Raw genomic sequence first — 22,603 nt, 5'->3', positions numbered from 1 at the left:
AGCATACCGAACATATTTGCCTGCTGACAGGTGGGGTAGCCGCTCTCCCTGGGGGCAGGGCGAGTGGCTCTTATGCTGTGAGTAAAAACCTGTCTGGGGCAGGGAGTAACTGCTGCTGGGAAGAGCTTCCTTCAGCAGGAGTTTGAGTCAGGCTAGCAATGAAGCTGGCTCTTCCTTGTGTGTCAATTCAGGATGAAAATTGAGAGAATCAACGGAAATATCTTTTTTTGTCAGAATCCTAACCAGACTGAACAAAATGGAGCTTTTGAGAGTTGGAAGTTTCAGGTCGCCAGAGGAGTTATGAAGTGGATGCTTTAAATACAGCTTTCCTTTTTCACTTCCACGACCACTAGTTTTTACATGTGAACTAGTGCATATGGGCATAAAATGAGCGAAAATTACTTGGTTCTGATCTTAACTTTGCCTCAAGACTTGTTTTAATTATCTGGTCCAGGCTAGCTTCAGCTGGCTCACGAAATCTCTAGCACTGTGTATCTGCTACTGTCTCTACTCAGAGGATGACTGACAGCTCAGACTCACGAGCAGGGACACTTTGCTTTGGGTGACTGCAGTTGTTCACACCCATGCTCTCCACCTTGCTGCTCTTCAGGGATGCTGCAGCCATTCACGCAGCGGATGCTGAATTTTTGCATATTTTTGCACGTGTTCTTCTATATTTTACAGCTTGCCATCCTAAAGAACATAAAAATCTGTGATATTTAACAGAACACCAGTTCTGCATACTCACATTAAAAAGTGTGTGGGTCCTAACCAATTTAATAGCAGGTGTAAAGATGGTAACATAAAGACATTTGAGTGGTCAGAGCTTGTAAGTGAAAATTTTTATCTCAGTTTTGAAGAGAAAACTAGACAGATAATCCTGATTCTGTGATGGTGCTGCGTTTCATTCTCCTACTGTCACTCTAATGTAGTATTGGAGTAACACCAATGTTAGTGGGATGTTCAAAGCAAAGAAAATTCCCAAATAAAAATGCTCTGTATTTTACATAACTGATATTTTTTCCTAAGCAAATAATGACATTTTACATCTGGCGCTAAAAGACAAGATCCTTCTTCTTTCAGCCATACATGGGATCCATCCATCCCTGAGCAATGCGGAACAGAATGTAAAGCCTGTCCTTGAACCCAAAGCCCTGATGCCCAAGACTTTTGTTTGTTGATCTTTAGTGGAAAAAAATGATGCTAAAGGTTGAGTCATACTAACTTATATCAGTCTGTCATCACAAAATAATTGCACATCGTGGTTCTTTAAGTTTCAGAAACCAAATTTCTGTGTAAACCCAAAGTCCTGTATATTAAATTTCCAGTTTGTTATAACAAAAAGTTAGAGCACCAAGTTTACATATGTAAACATGAACAGTGTCCACAATTAAAAGGCCCTTATAATTAATGTGATAATTATAAGCAATGTCAACAATTAAAAAGCCTTTATAATTAATTTTCAATTATATTTTACATAATATATATTTGATCTTCCACAGGTTGAATCTTTTGTATGTTATTAACTGTGCTGTATGAAATGTATGACTTAGTTTTTTCTAACGCACTAATTGCAATCCCTGTCTCCGTGAGGTGATTACTGACTCGGGGTCAGGGGCCGGGTCTCTCAGGCAGCCTGGGTGTCCTGGGTTGGTGCCCAGATCCGCAGCAGTTTCAGCTGAGCAGGCGATCTCCGTCAGCGCAGCGGCAGTTCCATGCCCTGCTGCACACGTCCTCTCCCCATCAGCTGCAACCTTTCGCTGCCGGACTTGGGGGTTATATCTGGCCTTAGCTGACCCTGTCAGAGTCAACTGAATCAGGTTTTCCCGCATTTTTATCATTGATTCAGCCATTCTTACTGTAAATACCCGAGTAATCTTTCTGTACAACAGTAGTTTTTTGGAGAAAGAAAAGTTCCAGTGATTGGTATTACAGCAGATTTCAGTCATGAGGCAATCGGCCGAGGAAAGGGAACTTCCAGGAGCTGTGCAGACCTTTTAGGAAGGGAGCCTCGGGGACCCGTCACTGGCTCTTTTCTGGTAATATACAAGAAACATAGAAATTTCTTCAGCTTTAACTGTCGACCTCTGTCAAAGTCAATCAATTCTCACAAGTTTTTTAAAAGAATCTTGTTGAAATTTGACTTTTTACTAAACCATTTTTGTAGAATGAACAGTTCTAAACTGCTTTAACTTTATGTAAAAGCGAAGTAAACAAAAAGCAATAGAAGACTTCTAGATTTTTGAACATGGCTTTGATAGAATTACATAGACATATTTTCTCCAACTTGTATTTTAATGAAAAAAACAAAATTATTTTGTTTTTCTATTTGCATGTAAATTTTAGATTGGAGATAAAAGCCTTTCTGACAATAGAAGACTGGGCCTTATCTTGTTCAACTTCTTCATCAACGACCTGGATGAAGAGTTAGAGTGCACCCTTAGCAAGTTTGCTGATGACACCAAACTGGGAGGAGTGGTGAATACACCGGCAGGCTGTGCTGCCATTCAGCGAGACCTGGACAGGCTGGAGAGTTGGGCAGAGAGGAACCTGACGAGGTTCAACAAGGGCAAGGGCAGGGTCCTGCACCTGGGGAAGAGCAACCCCAGGCACCAGTACAGGCTGGGGCGGAGCTGCTGGAGAGCAGCTCTGTGGAGAGGGACTGGGAGTGCTGATGGATGACAAGGTGACCATGAGCCAGCAGTGTGCCCTGGTTGCCAAGAAGGCCAATGGGATCCTGGGGTGCTTTAGGAGGAGTGTGGCCAGCAGGTCGAGGGAGGTTCTCCTACCCCTCTACACTGCCCTGGTGAGGCCCCATCTGCAGTGCTGTGTCCAGTGCTGGGCTCCCCAGTTCAAGAAAGATGAGGAGCTGCTGGAGAGAGTCCAGCGGAGGGCTACGAGGATGAGGAGGGGACTGGAGCATCTTGCCTATGAGGAAAGGCTGAGGGAGCTGGGCTTGTTCAGCCTGGAGAAGAGAAGGCTGAGAGGGGACCTTATCAATGCTTATAAATATCTGCAGGGTGGGTGTCAGGAGGATGGGGCCACACTCTTTTCAGTGGTGCCCAGTGACAGGACAAGGGACAACGGGCACAAACTGAAGCAGAAGAAGCTCCATCTGAACATGAGGAAGAGCTTCTTCCCTCTGAGGGTGATGGAGCCCTGGCCCACGCTGCCCAGGGAGGCTGTGGAGTCTTCTTCTCTGGAGATATTCAAACCCTGCCTGGACGCAGTCCTGTGCAGCCTGTTCTGGGTGACCCTGCTTTGGCAGGGGGTTGGACTGGATGATCCCCAGAGGTCCCTTCCAACCCCTGCCATGCTGGGATTCTGGGATTCTGTAATATTGGATCAGTGTTCTGACAAAAGTACCAGCCTTTTGGAAAATGGCAAACCCAAGATTTTTCTTGCCTGCAATCATCAAAAATCCCTGATTCCCTGTGAAAGAAGAACATCAGTCCAGGTGTTGTAGCCAAATCCCAGTATGATCATTACATTTCTTACCTAAATTCTCTGCTCTCATTTCAATTAGACAAGGTTTTCCCCACTTCTGTCTGAAGATGTCTGTGTTACTGGTGTCCTCCCTTCAGACAGCTGGTGACCTACACTTCAGGGGTGACTGCAGTTCAGAACGGCAGAGGCAGATCCTGTAAACAGCGCGTGCCTTGTAACTGCTTTGTGAAACTTCCCTTTGTGTCTGCCCTGTAGAAACGAAAGCAATGGAAAGGTGAGATCGTGCTATTACGAACAGACAGTAGCATGGTAGTGGAGGCTAGTAGGGGATCAGTTCACAGGATAATATTCAGTAGTATGATAGCATTCGGTTTTCTAAATATGACAAGGTAACAGGAATACACTGAAAGGCAACAAAAGCCTAATGAAGAGCAGCCAATATGCAGACATCTTAACTTGCAGGAGACTGACCATCAAAACCTATAAGTCAGTTCCAACAAGTTTTGACTAGTGAGCTATTTGGCTTGCCGGCGAGGAGATAATGAATAAAATCTAGCCAGTTCAACCTTCTCTGCCCCTGCTCGAGGGCTTGGCTGCTGCTGAGGAACGTCTGTTGTGTTACAAAGCTATTACGATTCACAGTTCTTAGACAGAACAAAGAGCATGGAATATACTAGGTTGAATTAAATGAGTTCTGCCACAGATCCATTTGATTCACTCTGTCTGATGATCAGTGCTGTCATATGAGGGTCTCATCCAAGTTCAGGCATTGGCTCTAGATTTTTGTTAGGCTGCTCTATCCTTGATTCAACAAATGCTGTAGCTGCTTCCCTGTAATATGACATTCATGAGGAAAGCTGCAGTCCTAGGTGAAGCAATAGAAAAGAATGATTTTTCGTGTTTCTGAATTCTAGCATTGTGGGTCAAGAACAGCATAGCATTTTCAAGGTGTTTTGTGTTTTTTTCTTCTTGTTTTCACTTGTTTCATATTCTTGCAGTCACCAGGGAAAAGCTCTTAATGTCTAGGTGTGTTGGATTGGAGCATTTTCTGATTCGTACATTCCTGAGAAGCTTGTCACGTTTGATGCTGTGTCTGTAACTCTTACGATGCTGTCACCATACCATGAACCAGTCATCTTGCACAGCACATTGGCCACAGATATCAGTTATCTCTGCACAGAAAAAGACTATTATGCTTGCCTTTACTGGCTGAACCAAAGCCGTGGAGAGCTGTAGGCTAGCTCACGTTGCTGCTTTTGTCAACAAAAAAGATTTTATTATCCTAATCAGGAATCCTTCAGTAATAGGAGGTATTCTTTCAATTGCTGGTTTCTAGTAAAGAGGTTTCACTGCTAGGAGAATTTCTGTGTTAAACTGGAGATGGCTAAAGCAAGGTTCTCCAGTCTTTTCAATATTCTAGGCTAGATGCCACTTTCAGAGCATGTCTCTGAGCTACTCTTCGCTTAAGCCACGTGATGACAGACTTCCTCTGGTGTGAATCCGTGAGTCTAGGTAGCATGGCATGCACTGCATTCTAGATGTTCAGCATGTACGTGCACTTCCCGATGCAACTAAAAGCTGCCTGAGCCTCGCTAGAATTATGTCACTAAGCAGATCTGGCCTTCAGCTCACCAGCTATTTTGGCCTAGGTGCCAGTGTTCTCAGGCTTTTCTCCCTGCGTGCTGACTAGCTCACTGCTCTCTTCCCTACAGCAATAGTCCTCTCGCTTAGGCACTAGTGTCTCTGCAGTTCCAATATCACTTGCTGGCACAGAACGAGAGTTTGTTTCTACAAAATATTCGCAGAGCTATAGCTTCTTGCACTCTCAATGCCCTTACTACTACTTTGCAATTCCCCAATTACAATCCCACTATGTATACCCACAAATCTGCCTTTCTGGCAGCAGACTTTCTGTGATAGTTTGTGGATTCTTTTCTGAGTAATCCCAGTGACTTCATGCTTACAAAACTGTTCCTAGTGAAAGAAAACAAAACCTGTTTTTCAGATGGAGAAGACTGAGGCACAGATGCCTACTGCTGTACCGAAGCTTCCATATAAGAAATAAGTGGCAGAGGAAATGAAACTGAGATTTCGTGACAGCTCTTAACTGTTAATGGTTGAAGGACTTTTTCCTGTTATATATTCCTGCTAGTTTATGGCTGATTCGTAAGGGAACATGATCAATAACAGAGGTTGAATCTCAACTGCTTTATCAGCTTTCCAGAATGTATTGTGGCAGCTGACCTTTGAATGAGTTTGCAAAACTTACCAAGAAGCCAAAGGTAAAGAGCTGAGGAAAGACCTCAGGGCTGAGAGCACAGTCTCTGTGTTCCAGGTTTCCATCTTTACCGTATGTTTAAATGTAAAACTCACTATACGCAACATAAGGTTTTAGGGGGAAGAACAGTCATAGAAGAAGTTGGGAAGAGTTCCAGTGGTGGGCAAAGACGAGTCCCTTTTTTCGCTTGTATTGTTTTCTATGAGTAATGAATTTTCAGCTTTGAATTTTCTGACGCTACATTTAACAAAAAAAAAAAGAAAACCAATATTCCTGTCAGAAGCAAAATTTGGAGGACAGCATTTCTGGGGTGTGATGAAACATTAGTTGAGAGATTAACCAGAAAAAAAAGCAAAATAAAAAGTAAAATTAGTATTTTAAAAAACTATAAGTAGTAAAAATAAAAGTAAAATTAAGTCTGGGAGGAATGGAAGGGTGGAGGGAAGACGTTTTTAAGATTTGGTTTTATTTCTCATTATCCTTCTCCAATTTGTTTGGTAACAAATTAAACTAATTTCCCCACTTTCAGTTGGTTTGGCCTGTGATGGCAATAGGTGAGTGACGTCTCTCTGCCCTTATCTGGACCCTGGAGCCTTTCATGGTATTTTTTCTACCCTGTCCAGCTGAGGATGGGGAGTGACAGGGCAGCTTTGGTAGGCACCTGGCATCCAGGCAGGCGAAACCACCACAGGAAGATACGCTGAGACAGAGGAGGATGGTTTCCAACTTCGCTGAAGTGAGGATGAACACACAGTCTGGGTTATGGGGAATTTTGAAAAGCAATCCATATTCCACTCAGTCATACTGGATAATACTCTGAGAAGAAATAGTTGCTTTCATTTTGCATCACAGGCTTAATATGGAAGAATCTCGAAAGGAGATCAGGACCAAATAAATAAACAAAATTCCAATTAACATAACAGAAGGCCTATCTTTGCGTACACACAGCTGCTCTATCGGGGTTCAGGGTTCTAAACCATCAACAGGAAGGCCACAAGGGTAATTACGAAGCAATTCAGTTCTTACCCATAACAAACGACCAAATATCGCAGTTGATTGCACTAATCTTATTATACTCAAAAAGATATATAGTGAGGACTACAGAATGTGAATCTCTCTGTTCTTCTGTACTTACCACCGTTGTTTGGAAAATCTGAAGTAACTTGGAAGCTTTTTTCCTATAGACCTCAATTAAAACCTAGAGCTTAGCTGAGATGGATGACTGTCAAGCCTGGAGCATGCTGTTACCAACGCAGTGAGCAGCAGCAGCTTTCTTATCAAATGCCTTGTCTCCGATTACTGCACCACCCCTGGCTGGATACCCCGAGGGCTTATTCCCCTGTCACCAGCGCAGGAAACAGCTCTGTCTGGAGTCAGGCGAAGGAAAAGGTAAAGAAGTCTCACTATCCTCTGTTAGAAAAGAGCAGAGCAAGAAAGGAAGAAAGGCAGAAGTAAGTTGTTACAGTGCAGTTCTGGTTCAGGAAGCTCAAAGGCAAACGGAGTGATCCCCATAGCGGTACCTGCCTTGCTTGCTTCCTTTCCTAGTCAGATAGGGATAATTCGTATTCATCCCTTCTGTAATTTCACTGAGGTTCAAGGGAGCTTTAGGTGGAGACTCTCACATACAATATATTCCCCATGCAGCTTGCTCAGGATTGCACGGTGTAAATACGATATAGTAGCACGCTTGTAGTAGCAGGGTTTTAATAGTAGCAAGAGGTTTAGCGAGTCATAGGATCTCTTTCTGTGACACAGAGTATTGGTGGTTCGTGACAGGTTTGACATACAGAAACAAAATAAGAATTTTGCTGGCCTTTTCATGAGAACTAACTTTGGGTCTGAAGCAGATGATAGATTTAATGATGCCCCCCTCTTCACCTTCCCAGTCCAAAAAACTTGTTTTATTTTCTTTTGTGTGTACATTCCAAACATGTAAACAAAACCCAAGATATATAAAAGATTCCGCAAAGTAGAAAAGTTACTGACTTTGTGCTTTTGAGGTTGGCCTCAACTACAAACAAGTTCAGGGACTGCTTTTGATTCCCTGTATCTTGACACCTCAGTGACATCTCTAGAAGAGGAAGTCTAAAGTTTAGGAAACCAAAAGATACATTACTCTCATTGAAATCTTGTCCCTACAAAGCCTTCATTCTAGTTTTTTTTATGGCTTATTATTTATTTCAGTGTCTAAGTGCCTGTGACAGAAGTTCTCCAAGAGTTATCCTGAAATTTGCCTGGCTCCCTCATAGAAGACAAAAAACTAATGTGAAGTTTTCGCCACAAAATGCGGAAGCCATCTCTAACTTTCCTCAACACAGTTTATTCTCATACTACAAAACGATCGAGTCATTTGAGCCTGCTGGAAATGGTCAGATTGATTGTTACTCTCGAACTCTGACAGCTCCTAAAAACTGTCCTGAGCAGTGCTACATACGAACTTAAAACAGAAATACTGGGTAAACCAGATACTGGTATGACTGGAGCCAAGTGGCGAATTCTGGTCCTCTCCTGCCTCATTGGAGAACAGCACCATTTGTACATCTGGAGGGGTTTTTTTTCTGTACCTTGTAAGTACAAGTTTCAGTTTCACTCCTAATCCAGGAGATCATACTTAAAAATTACAGTTCTGCTGTATTTTGGTAGAAAACAATATTTCAGGAAAGTAGATACGCATGTTAATTTCTCTTTGAATTAAAAGTTAGTTGGGTGGCACTCTTCAGAGATTATTGCATGTAATCATTGTTACGGATTTTACTAATAAAAAAATTATAGAATAGTATAGGTTGGGAGGCACCTCTGGAGGTCTGTGGTACATTCAAGTTACACGGGGCTTGTCCAATAAAGCTATTAATCTCTCCAACATAGAGATTTCACAACCTCTCTGAGTCCGTGTTTGGACATTTGACCACCTCATGGTGAAAAATACATCTCCTCATATGTCGTCCGAATGTCCTTTCTGCAGCCTATGCCTCTGTCCTTTCACTCATCCTCCTAGAAGAGACTGATTCTGTCTTCTCGATACTTTTGACACTTAACAGTTTAATTTATTTACAAAAATTCAGCATCCTCAGATCTTGAGATGAGGAACATCTCAGACAAGTTTCATTCAAATGGAGAGTGTACATTTCTGATAATCTGATTTTATGTGTAATCACTAAGATTAATGGATATTGTAAATATTTTCTATTTTCAACCATAAGAAGTTGGTGGTAATGTCTAACATAAGATGATAATTTCTTGCTTTGCAAAACTGAAGAGCTTGGTCATTATAATACTTATTTTTAAAGAAGAGCATTGCCCCCAGGCTGTAACTGCATATTAGTTAATATTTTTTAATTTTATCTTGAAATACAGTATTTAGTACTACCAGGGAAGATACCAACTGTGCATAATGAAGATCAGTTACACATGGAACCTGTCTCCAGGGTGTCGGAGTCCTGGCTGCACTGACGGGCATTCATCACTCTGACCAGCATGCCCCGGGGCCTCCACCCATGCCCTGGCCGGCTGGTCCAGGAGCCCTGCTTCAGCTCAGGCCTGGGAGCTCCCTGCGAGGGGCAGCAGGAGATGGACAAGCTGCCTGTGACCCAGGCACATGTGCAGCATGGCAGAAGGAAGGACTGGGGGGCCCAGGGCTGGGCTGGAAAGGGCTCTGGGGGCAACAGGCGTGTTGTGTGGATGGAAGACCCAGCTGAGCCGAGTCTGCTCACCTAAGGCCTCTTGGTGTCCTTGGGGCACTGACAGTCGCTATACTGTAGGCAGAAGGTAAAAAAGCCTTTCTGAAGTACCTTGCCACAGTTAATCTCCTGAGTGGGTAAAATGATAGGTAAGGCAAACTGCTCTGACACAAGTGGAGCCTACATGGCGATCACCAGATTGGGATTGTGACCTGTGTGCTTGGCTTTGGTCTTCTTCCTAATGCACCGTTCTCTGCGGGCCATCTATCTACTGAGGAAGGGTCACTGTGTGAGTGGCTCACAGCGCTGCAGGTTTTGTGCTAAAAAGCGAGAACAGATGTTCTGATCTGAAACATAAGACTTCTTTGGCTGCTTTCCCATACACTGCCTCATCCTGCTCACGTATGCAATACTCTTCCTTCAAGGAAGCATCAGCCACTCCAGTGCAGATGAATATGTAAAAGAAAAGCAACAAGACTAATTTACTACCCAGTCTCTGAATATAGACAGCGGAAAGGTCAGTTACTACCCTTGCAACTTCATCCTCTGCGGGATGTTGTTCAGCACTCTGCTGCCCACCTTACATGGGTCAGACACTGTTTCGCTAACTATTTCTGACACAGTATCACGCATTAACTCCTAATAGTGTGCAATTAGAAGGTAAGCATCTGGGGCTTACCATTCCCAGCAATAAGCTGAATTTTTGATCTTCAAGGCATACCTTAAGCCTCCATCTTCTCATCCAGCATCTGCTAGAGATTTCCAAAGGTAGGCTAGCTAGTCTTGTGACTCTAGCATCTCCAATACCTAGTTCTTCTGACTAAAACAAACCTGAAGACTTGCATAGCACACTGCTTTTCCTGTGCGCAATTGCTATATTTGCTGGAGTGTTGTTGTAAGTTCACAAACTGTAGATTTTTGAAGTTGTGAATGGAAGAATTCCTAGAAGACTTTCACATTAGAATATCAGATGTCTTGGAAATCTTGTTTCTGTTTAATATGGGAAACTTGTAGCATCTTGGAAGAATGCATACATAAGGTCCAAGATAAACCTCACAGTCAGAAATTTATTTTTTTCTTCCCCTCACATCCTGCATTTGGGACAAACCGAGCACCCTGCGGTGATGTCCTCTTTCTTTGCTTTGGTTTGGTGTAAGCCTTTGGTGTCCTGGAAGCCTTTACCAGAATGTAAACGTTTCAGGGTCAACTCAACTTCTAAGGCACAAAGGTCAATGTTCATGGCTTGTTATCTTCCTTCTGTCTTTCTTCATCCTTGTGCACAGGTCCGCACGGGGTCAGAAGCATCCTGGACAGCACTGCGCAAGGTGTGCGCAGGTACACACGGCGTTACAACCTGGGGCAGCTCCTGTGGGGAGCCACTAGAGGCTGCTCAGTAAGCGCAGCCCAGAGCCTCAGCACTGCGGGAGGGCGGGCAGGCAGGACCCTGCGTACGGCTGGGGAGAAGCATCGCCCGGGCATCTGCCCGAGAGACAACAGCTTCTTCCTGGCTGGGAGAGTGAGGAATTAGGAGAACAGAAGTTAAAAAAAGAAAAAAAAAAAAAAAAAGAAAAAAAAGAAAGTGGAGATCTCCGATTTCTGGGTCATTTTATTTGCTGGTTTGAAGCGTTAACAGTTGTAGGCAAGATCTTGCTGACTGATGCTGTTTCTGTTACACATAGGCCGTTTTGTTCAATGGAATTGAGGGGAAAACAAAAAGATGTATGCACAAAACCCACTTGGAACTCCAGAAAAAATGTCCAGGGATTTCATCCTTAGCCATCCTCTGAATAACTGCTTGGGGAAAAGAGTGTGTGTATGTTTCCTCGCATAACATACATTTTAAATGTATATGTGTGCATATACAAATATATATGCACAATGTTGAGGAAGGGGTTCCTAACAAATCTGCTGATCCTTCCGTGCTCTTGCTTCCATCATCCACTGAAATTTCTGGTTAAGTTCAGATGAGAAAGAGAAATTGTTTCCGTTCCCTGGAATTGCTGTCTCTTCAGTGGCTCTACCAACAGAAGACATTATTTTGGTGTTTAATAAGGTCACACAAGGAATCGCTGTTGGTATTGCACTAAACCTGGAATCCCTAAACTTAATATTAACTAGGAACTTTACAGCTAAGAAGAACAAAAGCTATATAGATATTCTAAGTTCTGATGACCAGAATGAACTACATCACAAAAATAATTGCATTTACCACACTCTAGAGACAGACTCTAAGGAAAAAGAGGTAAGAAAGTATCAAAGGCAAATGTGGGCTCTAGAATGGCCTCCCAAAAGGGAAGTCATCTGAGTCCTGACACATTCGTCAGTCAATTTGGTACTGTGGGACTGAAAGGACAGTAGAGGCAGAAGCTTACTGGTAGCTCAGTGCTGATTCATCGGAGGTGTTAAATGTTGCATTAGTTAAGCAACAACAATTGTGAAAGTGGTTTCCTGGAGATTCACAGGTGATGGGGAAGGCTAGATGGCCTGAGGCTGCTTTTCCTTTGAAAAGGTGGGATTGGGAAGAAAAAAGCTGGCTGCATGGTATTTATTCATGAGCAAAGCTGGTTAACAAACAGGGACAGGATGTTTCTAAAATGACTATTCCAGCTATCAGATTGGAGTCCCTTCTTGAAAACCTGACTCACTTTGTAGCAGACTAATGTTATGCTTAAAGAACGCAACTGCTCAAAAGGGCATGTGTGTGCATACTGCTATAGGTGCATGTGCAGAGCTACCTAAAGGGAACACTCAAAATACTCGAAATGCTTGTGCATCCGACGAGTTGAAAACATCTGTCCTCATACCATCAGGTTTTTGTGATATTCTGGGAAACAAACACTGACGTTCTTGTCCAAGGTGCGTTTCTGTCTCATACATTGATGGTATAAAAAGTTGAAGGATAGTGCTGTACTATTCTTTTTCCTCAGCTGTTACATCTGTGTTTTAGCTACCACTCTAAAAAAAATTTGCAAATGTGAAATTTCAAAAGCAATTTGAAAGACAGAGGCTGAAACTGTTGCTGAGGATATTTTAAAATACTGCTAAGTAGCTGTGAGTGCATGACCCATTAATTGATGAAGAGTTTGGCTACTTACTGTTTAATCTCACTTTATTGCTTTGTCTCCTTCTGTACATGCATCTGCAGTAAGTAACTGTGATGAGCAATATGGTCCGTACTAAACTTATTAGGATGTATGCCATAACGTTTTTTATGACACCTGAAGGAATTCTGTCCTTATGTCACCTCTCATACTAAAATTGTATTTGTCTGAAGGACCCTGTAAGGGCATAATGTCATGATCATTCTTCTCTGCGGCAGTACTTGCTAAAGCAGCTTATAGTTAAAACAGCATTTCCAGCCTCGGCCAACCCCAAAAAGAAAAAGGTTGTGAAATTGCAACTTAATTTAACTAAAGGATAGTTAGAGAGTCAAGGATTCTCAAAATTCCCTGAAAAATTTACTTGCCAAAACAAGTTTTGATCTCCTGGTTACAAACAAAAAACCAGCTTTTTACAGTGCGTAGGTAACGAGAGGGATGTTGCCTCACAGCTCTGGCCAGTCTTCTGGCTTGCTGAAGAGGGGAGAGTCTTTACTCTCACTCCTGACCGTATGCCCCTCTGCCTAGGCTCTGGCAGTACCAGATTCTGTGCAGAACAAAGTCAGCCTGGTGACTACAAGGTGTTTTAGCAGTGAATTAACAGGTTGCCTTGGCTTCGCTAATGGCTGGCTGACCGCAGCCACAGCAGGTACAAAGCGACGGAATACATGAAGCTGGGAAAGAGAAGAGTGGGGAAACAAGAAGGGCCTCCCACTTCTGGCAATGGCAAGCTGTCAAACCAGCTTAACTACAGTATTTAACTTTAAAAAATTGTGTTTGGAAGTTTTGCTTGAAAAGGCAAGCATCATGTTAAAGATTTTTTGGAACAGTTTAAGTTCAAAACTCAATTCAAAGTTGCAGGTGGTCATGTGAGCCTGTCTGATAACTATCCAAACCAGTAAAGTTCTAGACCTAGGTATCATCTCCATCTTAAAGTTTTAAAAATTTCCCTTGGTAATACCATGCAATGAAACAAAACACGTAGAGGCTTAAACGCCCTCAGCCAGTTTTGCAGCAGTCTTACCATGCCCACTAAGATGAGGTGGCAGAGCGATGGATCAGTTTGATTTTAGCATTTGCTCAAGCTCTAGCCCAGCATTCTCTTCGCACCGCTGCTGGGACTATTGAATAGACTGTCACCCATACCCAGCTGGTTTGCTCCTGTCGCCTGGAGCAGTGCTGAGCAGTTCCGGCAGCAGAAAGGACCGTATGAATGCTCCCTAGCACTCTGTGGGGGAAAGGATCCCCAGTGTCACCAGATGTCTTTGTTGGCTGTTCAGGCTGAAGCAGATGACTTTGAATGAAATGAGACAGCGTGTACTTGCCTTTTCTGAGAGTAGACCCAAGCTGGCGGCACCTTCTGCTGTAGAAGCTCTGACAAGTAAATGGGATGCGTTCTTCTTTTCAGCTGACAAAGCTGCTCACACGGTAAACTTTGCCCGTACCAGGTGTGGAAACATATTCCTTACTCTGAGGCTGAATAGATGTTTGAAATGCGTTTGGCAGGCCAACTATTCATGCATATACTTCTGTGTTAACTAGTTACAATTCATGCAAAACATGAAAAATGATTAGCTGTAGGCCACGTGAGAGCTGAATGAAGTGGTGAATTGTGTTTGCCTTCTGTATCATAGCTCGACTACCCTGATCTGTGTAGTAGAAAATGTTCAAGCAGAGGATGCTGTTTTACTCAGCTCTAAGGGTTAATGTAGTAATGATGAAAGCTAAACTGAGCAAATAAATGGGCATTTAACATACGTGATGCAGTGCTTCTTTTAACAAACACTGCTACTGCTGAATGTTCCTATGGACTGTAAATTTTCCTCTTGTATTTTTGGAGCCCCATTTCATGACACAAGACTGGGAGTTTTTTTCTAACAAACTTTCTCCTCCTGCCTGTTAAGACAAGCTGTGCAGCAGTGCAACTGCAACAGCAGTATGTTTGTCCTCTTGTCTTGGGTGTGTTGCGCATTCACGGCATAAGAACATTTTCAAAGGTGACCTAATTCTGGGTGGGCTATAAAGAAAAATGCCTGCTTAAAAAGGGGAAGGGAAGGAATATCCATGGACTCTTCAAGGCTTCTGTCTATCACCTCATTATGAAAGTTTTGTATCTGATTCCCACAGGTCGTTATTATATGTGTATAAACATAGATATTTTATATTTAAAATTGGATGTGTCTATTAGCCTGTGGTTTTCTTTGTAGTGCATATGAAGTGTGAGACTTATTACTGTTTGAACATGCCTCCTATATTTTTTAGATACATCTAGTTGTTTTGATACTCTTCTTCAGGATAAAAAATTCAAATTGGTCCAGAGAACACACAAACCTTGGGGGAAAGTCTAATCATTGGGTAGAATTTGACTGTCATCTTCCCAAGATATTAAGGAGAATTATTCAAATTAATCTGAAGGAAGCAAAGAGAAAGAGAAGGCAAAAGATGTTCTGCAACTGTTGAGCAGAGATTTGTTCTATAATGCTTTGTAAAACAAACAAAAGCAAGAATCTTTTCATGTCATGTGAGTAACTGAAGACTGACTTTGCAAGTCTGCATGGTGTTTGATCAGCACAGTGCTCCAACCATAGAAGTAGTCTAGGTACAGCTTAATGTTGCATCCTTCTTCTATTCCTGAATAACATACAAATTAATATGGATTGTTGTTTGCACGAGTCCACAGGAGAAAATCCATGATAAGATGTTGGTTTAGCTGATAGCACTTACCATCTGATTTGAAGGTAAGACACTGATATGGGATACCTTGCCACTACCATCTTCCAGAGCACTTCTTATAAGAGGTTCATAGTTTCATGGCCAAACACAAATGCATCATGATATTCCGTCTACTTAAAAGCCTCCCACACTAATTTTAGCTTTTTAGAGCAAACTTCACTGCATGCCTAAGCCAATCTGTGGTCTTGCAGAGATTAAATGACAGCTATCTTCTATTAATATAATTGTGCCCTTTAGCCATCGGCAAAGGTCACAGTTTGGGAATTTTCAAAATGAAAATGAAGGCAAGTATAACAAATAACCTTAAAACCTGTATTCACTGTGTATCTTACCGTGGTGGAATAAAATGCATCCAAATTGTGCAAAGGAGGAGCAAGACACTGGCAATGCATTCTTTATTCAGAATGGATCCAGAGTTAAGGAGACTGTGACTAATTTATATAAAAACAATGGCAATAAAGTTTGTCCTTTCCTCCTTTAACTTTCAACAGGAATTCACCCATGTACTATTGAGGATGAGTAAAAGAATCTATACAAGGCCTACTGGAGTCTTTTATCTGCTGACTTCTATTGGATCTGCATAGCAGGAAGCAATAGTTGGACTTGAATGCAACAAGTTAGCTCTGTGCTGAATGCAGCTTTCACAACTGACATCTATCATGTCACAATGGAACTTCTTGAGAAACTGCACAAATAGTGAGAAATACAAGATCTTTTGCAGGAATGTGGGTTACATCACATCTGGGAGCTTTGCGTGGCCTGGGAGAAATTCAGTCATGATCCAGCTTTGGACTGAAGCCTGCCAATGGAGTTGACTTGACATACACAGAGTTCTCTTCTTCTACGTTCTTCATCAATGGAAGCATGTCCTCATCCCCTTCCAAAGGCCCTGTCAAGCAGTTGTCTTTTGAATTGTGGCTAAAATATAATTTCACGCTATTTTCAAGTAGGAGCAGATGTCCTGAGTTTCTAACTCCTGACAGAGAAGTCTGCCAGTCATGCCTTATTTACATCAAGGATATCAATTTGAGGCACATGGACTGCAACTGTGGCCATGCTTTGGCATGTATGTACACAGAGAAAGAAGTAATGAGAGAAGAAGATCAGAAATTATACACCCATTCTATGTAGTACTTGTAGTTCATAATCAACAGATGAGAAAAATAAATTGTTTTGAGTCAAGCAGTTCATAAATAGTCCTTGCTATACTGACATGAACTTCATTTTATTATATTTTTAAGGAGCAGCCTTCTGCAGAGTATGTGGCAACAGCCTAATCCAGATGAAAAGTAATTATTTCATAGAACAGGGCTACACAAGGAGCAACAGTTGCATAGGTGTAGTATCTTCAAGTGAAGCCGCTTTAACATGAAGGCGTTGCTGGGAGGGGTGGAGGAAAGGTAGCTTAAGGAAGCATTTATGTGGAAGGAGCACGTCTCTCCTAGGAAGCACTTCTTTTTAAAAGAAGTGTCCTGCGTACTGCTGGTAGAAAAGTGAGAGTTGTGTTCAAATAAAATGTAGAAATATTCAGTGGATAATGGCATTTGAGCAGGTATGAATTTCACCCTGTTAAGGCAGTTTGTCTTTGAAGCGTAACTTCCTTTCATTGTGGGGAAGGGGGAGACAGTAATGACTGTATGTCCTGAATGATGTGTTAAATGATACATATTCCATTTATACTTGTAATACTGTTGTGGGAACCTTGTGATTTCTACAGACGTTTGATCATTCTGTGTTGCTATATACTCAGCTAAAATTCTGCATTTTCAGATACTTGAACGAAAGTATAGAAAAATATAAACTAAGGGAAAATTGTAGGAAGCCAGAAATGCTAAGAGGGAACAAATGAAGTGTCTGCCCAAGCTTGAAAACTCTGACGGAGCACAAAGGTGAGGAATGAAAATGAATATATAACAAAGGATCTGTGTATATGTGCATATAGGTAAACATATGCATTTGTCCGTAATACAGGGTCATGTATTTTGGTGAGCTTGCTAGCCAACATTAATGTTACCTTAGTTGAAATAAGATGTATTTTGCCCTAGGAAATAGATTAGGAAAAGGAACTATTATATTTTTATCTTTGAAATTTGGTGTTGAAATCATTGAAGTGGTTCAAGCATTATGTAAGTTAGCTTTGTATAACTCTTTATCTTCTAAAGGGCTAAAGAAATTAAACCAACAGATCCCTGAGCTCTGATTTTCCTTCGTGCGTAAACAACGTGCTTGAAAATACAGTGTTTTGTCTCATTTAAGGACAGTAGATCAAATAAACTCCTCAATATTTCACCCCCATACAAATCTTTCTTGATACATGCTGAAGCTTTTGTTTCACATTAAAATTGAAGGCGGCAACTGAGGCTTTATGAGTTTGCGAGCATTCTGAGACACGTCCTTTGCCTCAGTATTCCTCAACCATTGTGCAAACCAGCATGCCCGATGCTGACCTAAGTTTCCTGTTGACACGTGACAAACGTTTTTTGTCATCTAGCCTTGACTGTGTTGTGGAAAAACAAACGAAGACTGAAGAGCAAATTTTATATTAAATAGCAGCACTTGACAATCAATATTTGTTGCCAGAGGAACAAGGAACTCTGGGCCTAACTTGCAGAACTGTTGGCTTAATTATGCCTTTTCCTGAAACAGATTTAACACTTATTGTCAGTGATCATATGATTTTTTTTCTCAGCTGAGACAGTATAATCCTACCTACCTAACCTGTGTATTACCAGTCCCCTGGGATTCTTCTAAGAAAGGGATGTTTTCTATTCTACATGAGAGAAAAAAAAGTCTATCTTATTCAGGATATTGTCCATACAACAATGAAGAAGCCACTCTGTGACTCTGAGTGTGTGTATATAGTGGCTTTGTAAATCCCTTGGAGCCTAGTCCTGAGAAAGGCAACTAATCCCAGTGAAAGGGTGTTGCTTCGTATGAAATCTCTGCAGAGCTGTGGAATCATTCCTCCACCCCAGCTGCCCAGGCTGTTTGCATACTGGGGCTTTGGTTGCTGCTGTAGATAAACTGCACAAATAAATGAATCAGGCTGTTATTTTACACCCACTAGTTTTGTTTCATTACGTATATGCTCACGGCCTCCTTCTTCCCACCCAGCCTGTGACCCCCCCTCCAGCAGTATGTTGTGACTGTCTGTTATGGAGACTGTTGTTCCTCTGAAGCAGTGAAGAAGCATCCTCAGACTCATTGTCTCTCTTCTCTACGGCTTTGAGGCCTGTGCAGCCAGGTTCTAACTCTTAAAGTACGAATCCTTTCCTGTTGCATTGGAGCCTACATCATCCCAATGTGTACTGCAGATTTCATTCTCAGAAGAGCAAAAGTAACAATGAAGTAACTGATTCAAAATTTTTAATTTTCTATAGTTGTCTGCCTGTAAATATTTTCCTCTTTAAAGAAATCCTGGAGGAAACCTGCATTAAAATGCTGTTGATTTTTGGCCCTTTCTTTAAATTGTTGTGATTTACAAAATACTTTCATGCTCATGAGCTGGAGGATTCTGATGAAGTTCCCAAAGAATAGAATTACTCACACCTACTCCACCTTACTGCTGTGCTAGTAACTCTAGCTAATTAGTCATCCTTACTATCCACCCAAGCCTTAGAAGCTACTATAATTTGTAACAAAATTTGTCACAAAAACTGTAAGAAATGCTTACTAGTAACCTGAAGTCCCAGTCTTTTACACTACATTAAGTGTTCTTTGCTGCTGCACAAACTCTACCACTACTGCCCATCTGCAGTATGCAGTGGCAATAAAACAAAAGATGGTTTTGTATCCTGAATCAGAGGGAAGGATGAAGGTGGAAATCAGTGAAACTATGGGAATGATTCATCCCTCAGAAGGTTTCTAATATGAATGTTTGGTGTGCTTTAGGCATTTTCAGGCAGCTTAAAGTTCAGCACTGCGTTCTGTGCTTTGATTTTTTATAGTACTGAATGTGTGTGTCTAAAAATTGCTTCTTTATGCTGTGTTAAAAAAACCCCACAAACAACAAACACAACAACTTCCTGAGATTCATATAAATGTTGAGCATTGACCGGGCTGACAAATATTTTTTATATAATAATTTAAATTACAGATGAACCAGAAAAAGGAGGATGCAAGTGATCTAGCAATTATATGATGATGCTGCCTCAGAGCACAGAAAGGGTTGTTTACATGTAATGAACCCTTATCCTATCTGCTGGAACTCCCAGTCAGCTTACCGCTGCTCTAACACAGCATATCTATCAGCCCAGAGGTATCTGAGAGGAACCCACTGATCCATTTTCTTCTAGTCACAAAGCAGCCACCAGCAGAAGAGCTGGATTCAAACCGAAGGAAGGGTAGGAAGCATCTTATCAACATCCTAAGCATCAAATACTTCTGAAAAATACATTTCAAGGTAAATGCTTCCCCAAAACTTTTTGTGAACTATTTAAACAGAGCACAAAGACCGGTGACGTGCACTGGCTTTGCCAGGCAGCCAAGATCTGCAGATCTAGCTGTCCGTGCTTTTTACCTCCAGCTCTCCAGGCTGCGCTCTGCGGGAAGCGCTAGGTGTGCTCGGAAAGGTGTGGCTCAGCTCCCTGGCAATGCCATGGTAACAGGGGTGTAGTGAACTAGCCTTAAGTAAAACAAACAGGCTTTGTGGAAGTCGCAAGGTGAGAATGCAAGCTGCTCACATCTCTTGGACTGAAGCAGCTGATCTTTGATTGCAGGTGGTGGGCTCCACCTTGTCTCCCTACAGCCAACAGGTTCACAAGGACAGGATAGACCAAGTCTTGTGCTTTCAACACCAATACAAAGCAATGTTTTTTGAAGTCATTTTTGTAAGATGTGCTGTGAGAAAAAGAGATTAAATTTACACATTATTTTATTGCAAACATAATGTCAAATAAGAAGAAAAGCCCTGTATCATTTATTAAAAATCTCATCATCCCGTACAGAGTGGCTCATCCTACACTGAGAAGCACAGAGCAGAACACATAATACTGAAAAAAATCTCTGCCCTTTGTTATTGAGTCCTTTTGCCTTGTCTTCCCCAAGGGAAATTATATGTTCTTACCAGTTGACCAGCACAAGTTCAGCTCTTACACAAGGTACTTTTACCTGGCTAGCAAGAATTTAATTTATAGACAATGTTCCCTTCTCCAGGAATCTACACGGCAAAAGCATGCTTTTTTCCTACTGTAGATACACTCTGAGACAGGGATTCCTGCAGAGACAGAAAGTAATCCAGAGATCTGAAGAGACAAGAAGACTTGATCTTCACAGTCATATAACTTACAAAGTCTGTAAAAAGCAGGTGCAAACTGCCACCCGAGGTGACTCCTGTCCGTGCCAGTGATGGCCAGCCTGGCTGCCTTGGCGGGCAGCTGCAGGTGTGCAGCAGTAACTGCCCGTAGAAAAGCTTGCTGTGCCCTGCAGCCGTGGATTCGTGACGCTGCAAGGCAGCAGGACCCCTCTTGTTTCCCTGTTCCCAGGAGTCATTGTCTTCTTTTCACCAGGATAACTGTCTGTGGGACCAAGCTCTGAACCAAACGAGGGAATGGATCGATCTTAAGCAACACCCTACCAAAATGAGGTGGTGTGGTGTTCCGTTTGGGTTTAAGTAAATCAGATCCAGCTTTCTGAAACTGGATGAGTATTTCAAAGCTAAGTCACAGTGTATCACAGAATCACAGAATCACGGAATGGTAGGGGTTGGAAGGGACCTCTGTGGGTCATCTAATCCAACCCTCCTGCCAAAGCAGGGTCACCTACAGCAGGCTGTAGAGGGCCTTGTCCAGGCGGGTCTGGAATATCTCCAGAGAAGGAGACTCCACAGCCTCCCTGGGCAGCCTGGGCCGGGGCTCCATCACCCTCAGAGGGAAGAAGTTCTTCCTCATGTTCAGACGGAACTTCCTCTGCTTCAGTTTGTGCCCACAGACAATAGTGCTGAAGAATCAGAGGGGACAATGAGCCAAGGGTGGGCTGAAAATGAATAGCTGAGGCTGGGTGAACAAGGTATGTCTGAAATGTATATTTGTGTCATAAGTATTTTATTATGAAACATACACCTTCAGGGTGCGGTTTGTCCTACATGGCCGGCCCAACCAATTCCGAACTATCCCCATTTCTTCAGTGGGGTTATGTTTGTTTATAGTGCATACTAGGATTTAATCTATCTGAAAAATAATGGAGTAGATCGGTCTTCTCTGCCGCCCTGCTTACATGAAGCGAAACACTAGAGAATGGAAAGAAGTGGTTGAAAGATGGTAAGTTGAAGTCATGTCCTAGACATCCACTGCACCCAAAGCGTTATCAGTGTGTTCACTCTACTCACTGTGTAGCCACTCCCAGGATGCGCCAGGCAGCTTTCTCTTGTGTATGCCCCAGGGCTCTTCTCCTTTTCCTCACCACCATGTATTTCAGTGTAGAAAAGCCAAAATCTTAATGTATGTTAACAGTGTCACACTATGATTGAAATAATTACTGGGGAAAACCAAGGAATGATTGAAGACAAGGTGACATTTCCTGCCAAGCAAGGGTGTGTCACACCAGCAGAGGGTTGTGGAAAGGAGGTGTGGTAGTGCTGGGACTTATCCACCAGCTCTGTCATGGTACGTTATCACAACTCCAGCTTATTGGGAAGGGAAAGGGCAAAACTCATTGCACCTGCTTGCCATGTGCTTAGTTATTATCTGTGTTTATAAAGCAATTCTGAGGCTATTAAGTGATAAAACGCACTGAATTGCATCATACAGCATCTTAAATTTAAAATTTCTGCAGTGTGCCGAAGGGAAGAATCTAGGTAGAGCTGTCCTTTTTTGCAATTTTCATTTTTCACTTGAAGACATTTACTGACTGTGCAATATGTTTCTTTGAGAATGTTTCTTCTCAGGAATTCATATCACTCCTTAGTATCAGCCAGATGTATCAGTAAGGACACTACTTCTACCTTACTTCCACCGTATATACCACAGCATATAAAATCCATCATCAGGCCAAAGGAAGAAGGAGATTTGCTCAACCGTGCTCAGAGGTTAAAGTGAGGAGAAGGTTTGTTGAATAGGACGGGAAAATTTGAGTGAGAATCTGTTGACTCTCCTGACATAACTGTAACTTTATAATACAGTTCAGTGTAAACTAGAGTCTTCTATGCAAGCAATTGCATCTAGAGGTGCTGTAGAAAAAAATGAGATGTCTGCAAAAACTGTAGTTGTCTTATCAAGTTCCAAATGGTAGAGTAGAAAATAAACTCATCTAACCTTCCTAGAAATTTGCATATTAGCTCTGCTAGAGTCTGGTAGTAATGAGTCAGACAAGACTTTTTAAAGACTATGTGCTTTCAAGACAAAGAGCGAAAACAAAACCACAGAAGTTGTATC

Source organism: Opisthocomus hoazin, chromosome 12 (assembly GCF_030867145.1).
Source record: "Opisthocomus hoazin isolate bOpiHoa1 chromosome 12, bOpiHoa1.hap1, whole genome shotgun sequence".
NCBI classification, from domain to species: Eukaryota; Metazoa; Chordata; class Aves; order Opisthocomiformes; family Opisthocomidae; genus Opisthocomus; species Opisthocomus hoazin.
The sequence above is the reverse complement of the archived record's forward strand: the minus strand, read 5'-3'. Positions refer to the sequence as shown.